We start from the raw sequence: 16,544 nt of genomic DNA, 5'->3' as shown, positions 1-16,544 counted from the left end.
TATGGACTTTAAAGCTCTAAAAACTCTTGATTCTTTGAGAGAATAAAAATATGGCTTGTTAGCTCTTGCTCTCTTGAATCATATCAATCTTCTTAGTGTACTAGAGTACCCAATTTATAGAGAAATTAAAGAAGTAGCCATTAGGAAAGCTTGGGAAGAAAAAATGCCTATTAGAAGTATGAAAAACTAGCCATTGGAGTGATTTTACCTAGACCCGATCGATCCCTTACTTGAGGGGATCGATTGGTTAATGTTTGGGGAAGGCCATTTATGCTTGAAAAACAATAACCCGATCGATCCTTTTATGTAAGGGATCGATTGGTTAAGGGGGTGATCAATCCTCTACATAAGGTGATTGATCGTTTCTAGCTTTTTCAACAAAAAGTTGCTTTCTGGGTAAAAAATTAATCGATCCCTTCTAGAGGGGATCGATCCCGTCCATGTTGGGTGGTAGTCTCCTGTTTTGCACTCTACTCACTAATTTGATCATATCTTGAGTTATAAAAATCTAAATCACAAACCATTTCAATATTTAGAAACTAGACTTCAAGAGCTTTCTATCCATATAAAATAAATCACCTAATTCATTGTGTACGAATTATAGTGGATTTTCAAAGCTACCCCTTATGCAGTTTTTAGACAATTGTAGAGTGTCTAGTAAAGGTTCAAAATCTTTTCTTACAAAATTTGGATTTTGATTTTGTTTAATCCATTAGAAAGTAGACTCAAAGAGCTTTCTAACCATATAAAATTAAAATATTAAAACTTTTTGAATTACTACAGAAAAATAAAATAAGTCCAATATTGGAAACCTTTGTTCTTGTAATACAACTTTCTTAAGTTAATCTATTTCTCAAAGCCAATATTGTCAAAATTGTATTAAGTCCAAAATGAATAACTTCACTTTAAAAAAAAACAATTGGACTTTCATTTAAGCTCTAATAAATAATTTTTAAAAGTAGATTTGGTTTAAGAAATATGAAAACAAAGAAAGGTTTGTTTAAGCTTTGAAAATCATATTATTTATTTAGTACCAAAATACAAAACTTAAGAACATGTACTAAATAAATCTTTTTCAAAATCTTGATCAAGCTTATTTAGCTTAATGTTTTGTCATTTAAAAATAAGGATCAATTCAATGCTAATAATTTCATACATTTGATGGTTGTTAGGATTGAATTTCTTTTACATGCTCTATTTTTTTGGTTTCGTGCACTGTTTGAATTGCTAGTTTGTTGAATTGACTTTCCTTTTAATTGATATGATTTTTTTGCTAAATTTTATAGTAAACTTGTTAAAGAATCATGCCTAGCTCAATTCTAGTTCATTCTTCTAAGAAATATCTAGATTTAAATTTTTGTTCAGTTTCCAAAAAATTCCAGATTTAGCTCAAGTTCAGTTCCTCATATTTCTTTTTTTATTCTTTCACTTCCTCTTCAATTCTGGCTCTTCAATTTTGTTTTTCTTATAATTCTTTAATTATTCATCAATTTTCTAGTTAGTGTTCCTATAGTTTCATACAATTTAAATTCAGAATGTTAGCTGGTTGTTACAGTTTTAAAAATTGTAGCTCACATTCGGTTTCCTTATCTTTAGCTTACAATTTGAAATTTCCTTTCTTTAATTGTACTAAATTATTGTTTGTCTTTTAGTTAATTCACTGATAATGCAATTTACAATTCAGTTTTGTACAATTCAATTGACATTAGATTTACATTTTAGTTCAATTTTGTTAAGCATATCAGCTTTATACCTTAGCTACGTTTAGTTAGTCTTTTAAATTTACAATTTTGTGGTTTTAATTTCATTTTAATTTTGTGTCGATATTTCATTCATATTCTGCTTTTTCAATTTTTAGTTTGTTTAGATCAATTTTAAAGAATTTTCTAGGTGTTTCAATAGTTGAAGTTTAGAAGTTAGTTAAATTTAGTTATAGTTAGTTAATTAGGATACATTGTTTTAGTTACTATTTTTGTACTACAAGAATATGGAAGATTAGTGACAGTTTTGTAGCAGTGTTTCACTTACAAACATCACTAGCTTCCATGTTTTAATAAAACTTAAGGCATTTATTATCAAAATACCACTAAATATTCAAATAGCTGCGTTGTTATTTATAAACGCAGCCCAAGACTTGATATTAGCGGCATTTATCGAAAAAAATGCCTTGAGTAATCCTTTCTTATAAATTTGAGTGAATACTAATGGCGTTTTTGGTGTGAAAATGGCTTGAATAACCTAGTTTAAAATTTTGATAAGGAATTAATGAAGGCGTTATTTGGCAGATAATACCTTGAATAATCTCCTTATAAAAAAATGTATGTAATTATTGAAGGTATTTTTTGCAAGAAACACCTTTAATAAATCGACGAAAGAATTTCACAATATTATTGAAGGCATTTTTTTCCAAAAATACCTTCAATAAATATGCTATCAAAATTTTAGGATCATACGGATGTTAACCATAAGGTGGTAGGTTCGATTCCTCCCTTTAGCCTTTTATGGGTTTTTGCAAGGATTATTTGTAATGGATTATTCTAAACATTTTCTAGGCAAAAATGCCTTCACCAATCGATTTAAACAATTTTGGAGAGAATATTGAAGACGTTTTTTTAGCAAAAAATGCCCTTAATAATCTATAGGAAAAATATGGAAAGGATTCTTGAATGTGTTTTTGACCGAAAGTGTCTTCAATAATTCAATCAATAAATTTTTAGGGGAATTATTGAAGGCAGTGTTTGTCAAAAATGCCTTCAATAATCCAAAAAAAAGTTGGAACGGATTCTTGAATGCATTTTTGGTCCAAAACGCCTTTCATATTCTACACAATAAATTTTTAGGTGGGATTATTAAAGGCAGTTTTGGTCAAAAATGCCTTCAATAACATTTTGTTAGGAATTATTCAAGGGGTTTCTTGTTGAAAATGCCCTTAACAATCTATAGGAAAAGTATGGAACAGATTCTTAAAGGTATTTTTGGTCGAAAGCATTTTCAATAATCCAATCAATAAATTTTTAGTTGGGATTATTAAAGGCAGTTGTTGTCAAAAATGCCTTCAATAATCCATACAAAAAAGTTGGAACAGATGCTTAAAGGCATTTTTGGCCCAAAACGTCTTTAATATTCCACACTATAAATTTTTAGGTGGGATTAATGAAGGTGGTTTTGGTGAAAAATGCCTTCAATAATATTTTATTAGGGATTATTCAAGGCATTTTCTTGCTAAAAATGCCTTTAGTAATCTCATCAGAAAACCCTTTTTTTATTGTATATATGCAGTCAGTTGTAGGTTTATGTCTAGAAAATATTTGAAGTCAGTTGTAGAATTATGCCCAAAAAATATTTGGTTTATATATGTGATACTACGAATTACATTTTAGAATTTACATTATGAACATTATTGTATTTCAATAAATTGACCACACATCCAAATAATATATTGAGTACACATAGTGTATTCATATAAAAGAAATATATACCAATAATATTAAACTAATAACCCAATCTACAAACTTAAATTATCCATTCAACATGGCATGTCAAAAAGATTATAACAATTTGTTCCTCATATATTTACATTCAACCAACAATGTCTAACCGCTACGTTTATCAATAAATGATAATACATACTCACACCATTCTTTACGAACTTCATCCAGTTCCTCTACCATAAAGCTTTCTTTATTCTCCCACTAAAAAAATCAGAAGTAAATGTTAATAAACGAGAACATAATTTAGCTTTTTTTTAAAAAAAATATAACGACTTTATGAAATTTATACTAACCTTGAATGATGTGATCATAAAATCATATAAAACTATCTCTCCCATAAACCGAAGGATATAATATCCACATTTAGTATTTCTGGGTTGACAAGGTACCTGAAAATTAAATTGAGTGGGTTAAAGAAACATTTATCTACACAAACTCAGCATAAAAGAATAAATTTCACATTTACCGATAATGACAACCATTTTTTCTTTGCCTTCTTCTCGAATGCAAATTTTACCCTAAATTGAAAAGAAAAAATTACTTAATACATAAATAAAATTACTTATAAAGAAACAGAAGATATATAATATAATAACATACAATACCTCTTTATAAAAGTTTAAATTTCGAGGTTAGGCGTTGTCGTTGCATTAGCTGAATTAAGTAAGTAAGGTGTTAAGGATTTGGCATCAATCATAATAAACACCCAATGACAACTACAAAATAATAAGAATGATATACTTAGATTAGGCATCATATCAGATTAGGGTGAGGTTGGAATAATTATTTGTATGAATACAACTTACTACGCATTATAAGGGAGCAAATAATAATCAGTCAATTTTTGCATACAGTCAATCATATGTTTAGCATGAAAAGCGACTGTGCCACTCTGTTCACTAATGAAATTGGGGTCAACAAATCTAAATTTATGGGTCAATTGTCTCACCTTGAACTTTTTATATAAGAAGCTGCACAATAACAGTCAACAATACTAGTTAGTATTACACTGTAATATAGATTAATACATATTGAGTGTACATATCCGTATTTATAAGCTAACCTCATATAAGCAATAATATCAACAGCTGATAGTTCATCCAGTTCACAAAATTCTTTAACCTCATCCACACCAATGTAAGAAAATGTTGGTTTATCAAATAACTCTTCCTCAGAGTCAATGGTTATGTAGTTTTCTCTGGATAAATGATCAAGCAAATAATTAGATAACTCATCCATGGTAGCTTGAGCAAAGGTCATACTCTAAGTCCCAACATCCTGCTACAATATATAGTGAAATATAAGTATTAAAACTAAATCAATAAATATAATAAACAAATTAATATTAAACTTATCAACAAAATCATACTTCATGGTCGAAAACGGAGGTTGGGTTCTTTGCCTGACTTGCAACAAAAGCTTATTTTATGTGGACGATGCTATCTGAATGGCCTATAGGCATGCTATACTGTATTGCTGGCAACATGGCCTCTAAAGTAGTGAGTCTTTGCTGTTGCTCATTGAGGTGTTCCTCATGGTTATCAAGTCATTGTTGTTGTTGCTCAATGATTGCTTCATATTGTACATTTGTCATACGCAGGGTTTTGGGCTAATTACTAAAAAACTTTGATGGCAACACAAATTTACCAACCCCACGAACTCGACCAGGCTTGTCTTTAGCTCCTAATGCTAAAGGCAATGGATCTTCACCATACTGGGTTACCAATTCATTGGATTTAACTTTGGCAACATAATCATCCTAAAGACAATAATAAGATGGGTTGTAACAACAAATCTACACAAGCTAGTATAGACTCATGCATACAAGCATAATGTCGATCATACATGATATTAAACAAGCAATTATACATACAATCCTTTTAGCCATTTTTTCAATTGCTTCATCTGTAAAGGATCCATCATTCCATAGATGTCTATGTTTCTAGACATCCTATCTAGAAACTTCAGTGCCAAAGCTTGTTGATTCCTATTAAATTACCGTAATATAAGAATCAGCATGTATGAAATGAATGTTCATAAATATTCATTAATGAGTATAAAACAAGTTTGCGAATACTTACAAGCTCATACTTCATAGTTTCATATCCTTTTCTCACTGTCCGATAACGATATTTTTGTTTGGCCCAAATGTTCAATTGTTTTTCTTTGATTTTCTACAAAAAAAAAAAAAGCAATTACGTCAATCACATGTGAAGATATTGAATATATTGCATACAATCTTATAAACAATTTTTTTGGTAATGGGTTTGTATATTAAGAAATCTTCTGATAGCCAATGAACAAAATTTCTTCAATCTTCAACATTTATTACATCTGCATATGATGTAGGTGAAACAACCAATACATCACCTTGATCAGTGAACGATAAAACAAACTGGGTTGTCAATCTACTTTTAAAGTCTTTAAATGCTTTCCCAGCAGATTGCAATCCAATCTTTTTACATTCAATTGGGATGTCAAACAATTCCTATATAATTTAACATAATTAATATGAACACATTGAATTTCAAATAAATGATCATTTAACAAATTTTAGGAAATAGTTGAATAAATATACCACAACAACTACTATGTATCATTCTTCAGATCATCAAGAACTCATCGCCAATTATGTTATTAAAATGCTACTATGGACGACGACACCAATATGAGTAGCCAACTTGGTAGCTCCTTCAGACATAGGCTCCTTACTTTGATTGAAGTCAACGTGAATTTTTGTGTCACTTACTTTAATTTGATTATTTTGTCCCGTTCTTTTTCTTTTTTGGCCTATAGGTGTGTCTTGTGCAAGTTCAGTAGAAGGAGATTTATGTTGTTTGGAGTCCATAATACTTGCAATTTTGATCATAATTATACGAAATACACTAAAATGATCGTCTAAATTTAACATTGTACGTAATTAAATACAACTAATACCATACTACGTATAAAAACACCATCAGCAAACCAATCAGTAATAATTACATACAACCAACATCATACTACGTACAAAAACACCATTCAGTAAACCAATCAGCAATGGGTTCAAAAAACACCATTCAACAAACCAATCAGCAATGTGTTCGAAAAACACCATTCATCAAACCAATCAACAATGTGTTCATAAAAACCATTCAGAAAACCATTGAGAAACACCATTTAGCAAACCATATAGCAAATGATTCAGCAATGTTTTCATAAACACCATTTAGCAAACCAATCAACAATGTGTTCAGAAACATTCAGCAAATCATTCAGCAAACCATATAGTAAAGCATTTAGCAAACCATGCAGCATACAATTCAGCATACCAATATCATACAATACCATTCAGCATAACGATGTCACACATTACCATTCAACAGACTACAATATTTAAAGAAAATTGTACAAAAATGCCTTTACATACAATGAAAGGTGCTTCGACGACTATGGTTATGGTGAAATGAATAAAAATATGAGAAGCGATTGTAAATAGTAAGGAATCGAAAAAAATAACTCTACGAATAATATAAATAATACAATAAATAAAAAAATAAAGACATATCGCTAAATAGAGATATGTGTGTCATTGAGTTGTTAAAGGTCGGTGGCGACGATAGAGATAAAGAAACCTAAAGTCTAATAGAAATGAGTTTATGGGTTTGGTCTAATGAAACTTAATCATTCTCTGTACTAATAGTTTGTGATTTCGATGTTCAAGATAGGGGAATAAATGTAAAAATTATAAGTGAAGGTGTTTTTCTGAAAAAAAAAATGTCTTCAATAAGCATCTTAAAATTATTGAAGGCATTTTATACTAAAACACGCTTTTAATAATCCCAAACAACTTTTCATAGACAATTATTGAAGGCGTTTCCCTTAAAAAAATACCTTCAATAATTCTATTACAATTTATTAGTGAAGGCGTATGATGAGAAAAATGCCTTCAATAAATTCCTTCAAAAATTTAAATGAATTAGTGAAGGCATTTTCTTAGAATAAACACCTTCAATAACTATCTAAAAATTTTAGTAGTGGAATATTGAAGGTATTTTCTACTAGAAGGCACCTTTAATAATCCGAAACAATTTACAAAAGGAAATTATTGAAGGCGTATAATGCAAAAAATGCCTTCAATAAATTCTTTCAAAAATTTAAATGAATTAGTGAAGGCATTTTCTTGGAATAAACACCTTCAATAACTGTCTAAAAATTTTAGTAGTGGGAAGCTATTTTCTACTAGAAGACGCCTTTAATAATCTCAAATAATTTATAAAAAAAAATTATTAAAGGCATATAATGCAAAAAATACCTTTAATAAATTATTTTAAAAATTCAAACAAATTAGTGAAAGCATTTTCTTAGAATAAACGCCTTCAATAACTATCTAAAAATTTTAGTAGTGAAATATTGAAGGCATTTTCTACTAGAAAATGCCTTTAATAATCTAAAATAATTTATAAAAAAAAATTATTGAAGGCGTATAATGCAAAAAATGCCTTCAATAAATTCCTTCAAAAATTCATATGAATTAGTGAAAGCATTTTTTTAGAATAAATGCCTTCAATAACTGTCTAAAAATTTTAGTTATGGAACATTGAAGGTATTTTTTACTAGAAGATGCCTTTAATAATCCCAAACAATTTATAAAAGAAAATTATTAAAGATGTTTTACATCAGCAAACGCCTTCAATAATTCTACAAAAATTATTGCAGGCTTATTATACAAAAACACCTTCAATAAATACACCATAAAAATTAGAGGAAATTAGTGAAGGCGTTTTTCAGGCATAAACACCTTTACTAATCGCTAAAAATTTTATTACGACAACATTGAAGGTGCATATAATATAGCTTCAAAATATTTAAGAAAAAAATTATTGAAGGCATTTTTATAAGTAAACGCCTTCGATAATCCAGTCCAATTGAATTGTCTCCAAACTTAGTGCATCCAATCACCAACTTTAAGCTTTATCTTCATTATTGTACTGTTTCTCTTTCTAGACCAATTACAATTTACTTTCCCTTTCCTTCAACTTTTAGTATTCGAGCTTTATCTTTTAGAACTCTATTTTGATTATTCATTAGTTATTTACTTTAGCATTTGCTTCATTTTACTATTCATTCACCTGTTGCTATTTGCGATATTCTTTTTGGTTTAAAAATTTTCTCCAAAACCCACCTTCTTGAAATACTCATTCGGAACCCATCATCCACTTCCCTTTCCCTTTCATTTTCTTTTTTTTTTTAGGTTTCCTCTGAACTTGTTTTACCATATTTCAACCCCAACTACAAATACTCTAGGGTACTGTTTATGTTAGTAGCAGCGTTTTAAATGCTTAATATTAGCTAGTTGAGAAAATACTTGACAACAAGGAGTTTTGGTCTTCTGTAAGTATTGATCTTGTTATTATATTTTGTTTAAAACATAGTAAACTTAATTATTTTACATGTTTGTTTTCATATAAATTATTTATATACATTTGGTCTGATAATGTAGCAAGTACTAAATGGATAAGAGTTGGATGCAAAAGTTAAGATTAAGTCAAGAGTACAAAGATGGAGTGGAAAATTTTCTTAATTTTGCATTTAAGAATGCAAGTAAAGATAATATGATATTATGCCCATGTGTGAAGTGTGCTAATATCGATTGGCAAACGCATGAAGTTATTTTTGAACATTTAATTTATATTAAATTTGTCTCGAGATATGTTAATTGGTATTTTCATGAAGAGTTTGTACCGTCAAGGTCTTCCACTAGAGTTCTTTTAATTTCAAGGGTTTTTCAACACCAACATGATCCCTTTTTAGTAGATGACATTAAAGGCATGTTGCGAGATACATTTAACATTCATAACATACATTTTTGTAATCCATCTCCCCAAAATGATGGATTTAATCAGTCCAATATTGAAATGAATGAATTTAGTGAACCTGGGATAAGTGTAGGTAACCAACAACCTAGAGGAGAAGCATCAAAATTTTATAAGTTGCTTGAGGATATGAATGAAAAACTTTATGAGGGATCGAAGTATTAAAGGTTATCTTTCTGTGTTCATCTTTTTCACTTGAAATGCTTATATGATAGGCGAAAAACTCTTTGATTTTATTATTAGAGTTTATGAAAGAAATGTTTCATTGTGCAAAAATCTATGTATCTTGTAAGAAATTAAAAAAGATGATCAAGGATTTGGGTCTTAGATATGAGAAAATTCATAGTTGTCCTAATAATTGCATGTTGTTTTGGGGTGATAGAACAAATCAAAAATTTTTTCATTTGTATGATATTTCTCGTTAGGTGGACAAAAACCTCGATGAAAGGTTGAATGAGGATGGTGATGAGGTCTATGTAAAAAAAAAAACCTGTTAAAGTTTTACGCTATTTTTCATTAATACCAAGACTTCAACAACTCTTCATGTCTTCAAAAACTACAGATTCAATAAGGTGGCATTATGAGAAGCGAACAGATGATGGATTATTAAGGCATCTTACAAATTCTTTGGCATAAAATTCATTTCATTCTAGGTTTTCAGACTTTGCATCTAATCTTCAAAATGTTATGCTTGGACTAGCATATGATGGATTCAACCCATTTAAAATGAAGAGTACTTCTTATAATACTTGGCTAATTGTATTGATTCCTTACAATTTACCACCATAGATTGCTATGAAGCAACAGTCATTTATATTGTCTATAATAATTCTAGGGGAAAAAGGTCTGGGTAATGATATAGACATTTACTTACAACTTCTTATTACAAAGTTAAAGCAATTATGGGAAGAAGTTGAAACCTATGATGCATCAAAAAAAGAAAACTTCAATATGCGTGCTGTTTTATTATGGACTACCATTGATTTTCTTGCTTATGCAATTTTATCTAGTCAGAGTACAAAAGGTCGTTATGATTGTCAATGTTGTGCTATACAGACATGTTCGAAATGGTTACCTAATGATAGAAAGTTCTGTTATATGGGACATCGTCAATGGTTAGATGATAATCATCGATTTAGATTTCAAAAATATCTCTTTGATAAAAGTGAAAAGTTGAGGAGATTACCTTTACCAATTAGTGGGTTTAATATATTGTCAAAGTTAAAAGATATCAGTTTCACTTATAAAAAATGACTCCATAAAAAAAAAGAGTGAGGGACATCTTTGAAAGTGTTTGGCCTTAGATAACACAAGTTGGTGATACTGATACTCAAGTTAGTGATCTTGATGTTCAAAGTGATGAAGAGGATGATGAAAAAAATGATCCCAATGAGCCTGAGTTGTGAAAAAAAAGAAGTATCCTTTTTTAGTTACCTTATTGAAAATATAATTTATTACGTCATAACCTTGATTTGATGCACATAGAGAAGAATATTTACGAAAATTTTATTGGGATAATTGTCAATGCGAATAGAAGATCAAAAGATGACTTAAAGAGTTAGCTTGACCTAGTTGATATGGGGATTCACCTTGACCTTCATCCGAAGTTGCTTCCTAATTAATAGCAAATATCAATTGCCTCATATCAGTTTTAAGATTTCTAAAGCTGAAAAAGATGAGTTTTGCAAGGTTTTGAAAAATGTTAAAGTTTCAGATGGCTATGCGTCAAATATATCAAGATGTGTGAATCTGAATGAACGAAAACTTTCTTTATTAAAGTCATATGATTATCACATTTTGGTGCAAGACTTACTTCCAATTGCTTTACGTTCATTAATGTCAAAGCAAGTCACTTTTGTAGTAATTGAATTGAATAACATATTTAAATCTCTATGTAGAAAATGTATGAATGTGGAAGAGCTTGACAAATTCAAGATTGAGCCATGATTACTTTATGCCATTTAGAGAAGATTTTCCCTTCAAACTTTTTCACTATTATGATGCATTTGATTATCCAACTTTCATATGAAGCAAAAGTCAGTGGGCCAATTTATTATCGACAGATGTATCTTATCAAAAGTTATTATTTGTTAATAAATTGATTAGGTTGTTATTGATAATCATGCCACTCTAGTTAAAAAGATATATGACTAATGTTTTATACGATAGGTTTTTGGGGAGGTTAAAGTCTTATTGTCACAACAAACGCTATCCGAAAGATTCTATTACTGAAGGATATTTAATAGAAGAGTGTATCACATTTTGTTCTCATTATTTGGAAGATGTTAAAATAAGATTTAATAGATCATTGAGAATTGTTGGTATACAGCATACTGACTTTGCGTATAATTATCTTTTTGAAAGTTTTGGACAAACAATAGGCAAAGCTGAAATGGTGGAGTTAGATGATAAATCATGGGCACAAGCACATTGATATGTTCTTTTCCATCATGACTTAAATTGAATCATTTCACACGTAAGTTTTTTAGTAAAGAAATTATTCATTGAAATTATTCATTCTATTAAGCATAATTTTTTGTATTTTTTTCATTGTTAATACTTTATCATGATGTTTTGTAGTAAGTATAGAAATAATTTGAGAGTTTCTGCACATTATAGACGATCAAACCCTTGAGAGCTTAATAAGTTGTTTGTTGAAAACTTTTATGAATGGTTAAGAGCAACTGTAAGTAATGCCATACTTTTCATTATGAGAAATCTACATAGAATGCTTACGGTATAACTAACATTAATAACATATATATTTATTCCACCTTTATAGGTTTGTAGTGGAAGGCTTGTTACTGAAAAGGTGAAGTGTCTTTCATAATGTCCAAATAGGATTGTGAAATGATACAAAGTTTTCATCATCAATGGATTTAGATTTCACATTAAATCCCATGAGAGATTTAAAAGTACATAAAATTCAAGAGTTGTTGTTACTTTATCAACTACTAGCTATGCAAATACTAGGGACACAAACCCTTTAGAGGGAAATATTGACTATTATGGCAAGATTAATGACATCATTGAGTTAGATTATTATAGCAAGTGGAAAGTTATCTTATTTTACTGTGATTAGGCTGATGTGAATAGTGTGAAGGGTATTAAGAAATATCAGTATGGATTTACACTTGTGAATTTTTCTTGATTAATTCACATTGGACAACAGCTTATCGATGAACCTTATGTCTTTTCATCTTAATTCAAGCAAGTTTTTTATTTTGAAGATCCCAAAGAATTAGGTTGGTTTGTTGTTTTTCGAAACACACCTAGAGACTTATTTGATATGAGGTTACATACCAGAGATGATGTTAAACATGGAACTAAATGTCATCATTTTCCTGAACAAAACTTGGATGAAAATATCTCCAGTACCTACGCTCAGTGGGTCCGCGAAGATGCTACTGAAGATATTTATGAATAATGATGGATCATCTATATTTTGTAATTTGAGTGTTTAAGGCATATTGTAGTAAATGCTTGTATGTAATTAATGTCACATTCATTATTATATATTTATTGTATTGTAAATCATACATTATCTTTTGCTTTAATTAAATCGATATGTTCTTTATATATCGTAGGTTATGATTTATAACATATGTTTTTGTATAGGAGATTGAGATGGGTGGTAAAATTGAACGTGTTGAACTATTTCGCTTAACACATATAAAAAAAGATAAATCTTACTTGAATGTCAAAATACAAGAAATTGTGATAATTTATATCATCTTTTTTAACATAATGTAAATATTTACTCTTTTTAACATATTATTAATTAATCATTAAACTTGATAGTTGTATATGACTAATTTACAAGAGAAAGCGATAGAGAAAATGGCTGCTGAGGTTGAAGTAGCATTTGATGGTTCTATCAATAGGCAAAAATTAAAAAATTGGATATTCATAGAAGTTGTTGAAAAATAAAGGCATGGACAGTTTCAAGGTTTTGGATTGGGTCCAACACCATCTACCTACTATGGATGTAGCTTCCAGCAATTTACATTCTCAGCAAGTCAGTCTTCACGAGACATTTCGATATTGAAATCGAAGTTACAAACTATGCAATAATGTTTCCAGCAAATGGAAGCAGAAAGAGAACAAGAGCATGCCAAAATTGAAGAAGAATGTGCTAGAATGAAGCAAGAGCATGCAAAATTTTAGCAGTTGCATGATCGATTCGATTATCTTATGAATTTTGTGCAACAACAATTTTCAAGAACTGATCTCAGTGGTCCACCAACTCAGGTTTTATATTTAGCAAATATTTATATTTTTCAATAAAAAAAACTTACTATGAAGTGTTAAAAATTGTAAGGTATTATTCAGTAGGTTCTTGAGCACGCTAGTGACGAAAGTGAAAAAATTCCTTCACCAATTAGCAGCATTCAACATTTATACAATCATCAATTTCACACATTTTAATTTTTTTTGTTAATGTATTAAAAAAAATTTGAATGTTATTATACTAATTATTAAACTTTGTGTTAATTACATGTATATTTGAATGTGAATTAAGTTTTTATTAATTTCAGTTTTTGAATTTAAGTTTGTTTTTATTTCATTAACATTTCTTGTTAATGAAAATAATAAATACTAATAGAAATTTTTTATTTAAAAAAAATAAATTTCTTAATTTCACGACATTCGCATTTGAGAATGACGCTAAATGAATAATTTAGTGGCATTTGTACCATAAAACATCATTAAAAATAATGGCACTCTTATAAAAAAAAATGCCACCATAATAGCAGCATTTTTTTGATAAACACGTTACTAAATTAGCAATATCTCAAAGTACAAATGCTGCTAAAATAGTGACATTTTTCATATATAAATGCCGCTAAAATAGCGACATTTTCCATATACAAACATCACTAAAATAGCAATGTTTTTCATATACAAAAGCTGTTAATGTAGAGGCATTTCCAAATACAAACGTCGTTAATATAGCAGCGTTTTATAAGAAACGTCGCTAAAATAGTGGCATTTTCCATATATAAACGTTACTAAAATAGTGGTGTTTTTCATATACAAACTCCGTTAATATAGCGGTGTTTCCAAATACAAACGCCGTTAATATAGTGTTATTTTATAGGAAATGACATTATTTTCTCCGATGCATGTATAGCTGACACTTTGACTCGCATTTTTTACAAACGCTGCAAATCTTTTCATGGCATTTATAAACGCCACTAAACGTTAAAAAAAACGCCACTAAAAACCTAAACCCTTGTAGTGTTGGTTCAATTTCTACTTGTTATTTTTAGTTTTAGTTTAGCATTAAATTTTAATTCATGTTTTGATCATTGCTTCCATTTCATCTACGATTTTTATTCATTTTCTTATTTCACTTAATTTACAAAATTGATACTTTGCACAATTTTATTTTCATAGTTATTTTTATTTCAAGATTACTTTGTGGAAGAACCAACTTTAGAAAGGTAAAGTGATAATTGATATTTAGCTTAAGAAATTCTTTACCTAATTTCTGTGGGACAATATCTTAACTGAAATATCACTATTATTACTTATATGGCCTGTGTACTTGTAGATTGACCCATTGAAACAAGCAAAGTGCATATTTATATAAGGGTGCTTCTAATGTAGCTCAATTTTTACTTTTCACACCCTAATTTTTTTTCAAAATTTGCTCTAAATGAAATTATTTAATTACATTTTTTTACAAGTGTTCGAATATGCATGTAAAGTAAATTTTATAATTTACTAAAAATAAATTTTCAAAAAGTTATATAACTCAGCAAAAATGAATTTTTAAGAAAAATTATTGAAAAGGAAATTTTATTAGAAATTTTTATTATTTAGTGTAATGAAAAAAGTTGTTATTGAAAAATCATAAATTTTAAAATTAATAAAAAAGTTGATGTTACTATTTTGACCTTATAGAAAATATTAAAATTTTTTGAGATCCTAATTAAGTATTTCATTTCTTAATGTTATGAGTGATGATAAAAGAACTATCAAGTCTTATCAACATTTAAAAACTGAAACTCCTAGAAACTGTACAAATAATACTATTGAATACTACATAATTTTGTTAAAATCTAATATGTTAATTGAAAAAATCCATTATGATAAGAAGATGGAGAGACTTTTCCAAAAAGTTTAGTTTGTTAGAACTATTATAAAATTTTAATAATCGATACCAAAAATATATTTATTAAAAAAGAAGCGATGAATTTTAAATTTATAAAAAAATTGCATTAACTATTTTATTTATAATTTATTTAGGATTTCACAAGATTTTATTTTTTTCTAAGGTTAAAATAGTAAAATTAATTTTTTATTAATTTTAAATTTTATAATTTTTTTCAATAATAACTTTTTTATTACACAATTAATAAAAATTTATAATAAAATCTCCTTTTTTGTAATTTTTTTACAATGTTTTCTCTTAACCTCCTAAATTTCTTTTTCGAAAAGTTTTATAATTTACTGGAAATCCATTTCTTGTAAGTTATAAAACTTACTTGAAATTCATTTCTAGTAAGTTATAAAATTTACTAGATATGGATATCCAAAAACTTATAAAAAAGATAATTAAGTAATTTCAATTACAAAAAATAAAAAAAAATGGTGTGTAAAGAGAAAAAAAGTGGGATGCATGTAAAAGCTCCCCTGTATAAATTTATTTAAAATAAATCCTACAAAAATTACTATAATGCCAATTCGGTTGTTTGATTAGAAGTTGACATGTGATCAAAGTTACTATATTATCTTTCCTATCATAATTAGCCAAAATTAAAAAGGTTTGTAAACACACCTTACTTTTTGCTCTTCACATCGCACTTTTTTTTATTTTTTTAAATGAAATTACTTAATTACTCTTTTCACAAGTTTTCAGATATCCATATCCAATAAATGTTAAAACTTACCGGAAATGTATTTTCGGTAAGTTTTATAACTTTTTAAAAATTTATTTCTAAAAAGAAAACTCATAAATTTTTTAAAAAAATTACAAAAAAAAGGTTTTATTAAAGATTTTTATTAATTGACGTAATGAAAAATCATTATTGAAAAAATAATAAACTAAAATTAATAAAAATAAGTTGATTTCACCTTTTTGACCTTAAAAAAAGAATAAAATCTTATAAGCCACTAATTAAACATATCATCTCTTGATGTTATAAGAAATTATGAAAGAATTACCAAGTCTGATTAGGATCTGAAAGAT

The sequence above is a fragment of the Durio zibethinus genome, chromosome 11 (assembly GCF_047325235.1).
Source record: "Durio zibethinus cultivar Kanyao isolate XHJ-2024 chromosome 11, ASM4732523v1, whole genome shotgun sequence".
In the NCBI taxonomy this organism is placed as follows: domain Eukaryota; kingdom Viridiplantae; phylum Streptophyta; class Magnoliopsida; order Malvales; family Malvaceae; genus Durio; species Durio zibethinus.
This window is presented reverse-complemented; position numbering follows the sequence as displayed.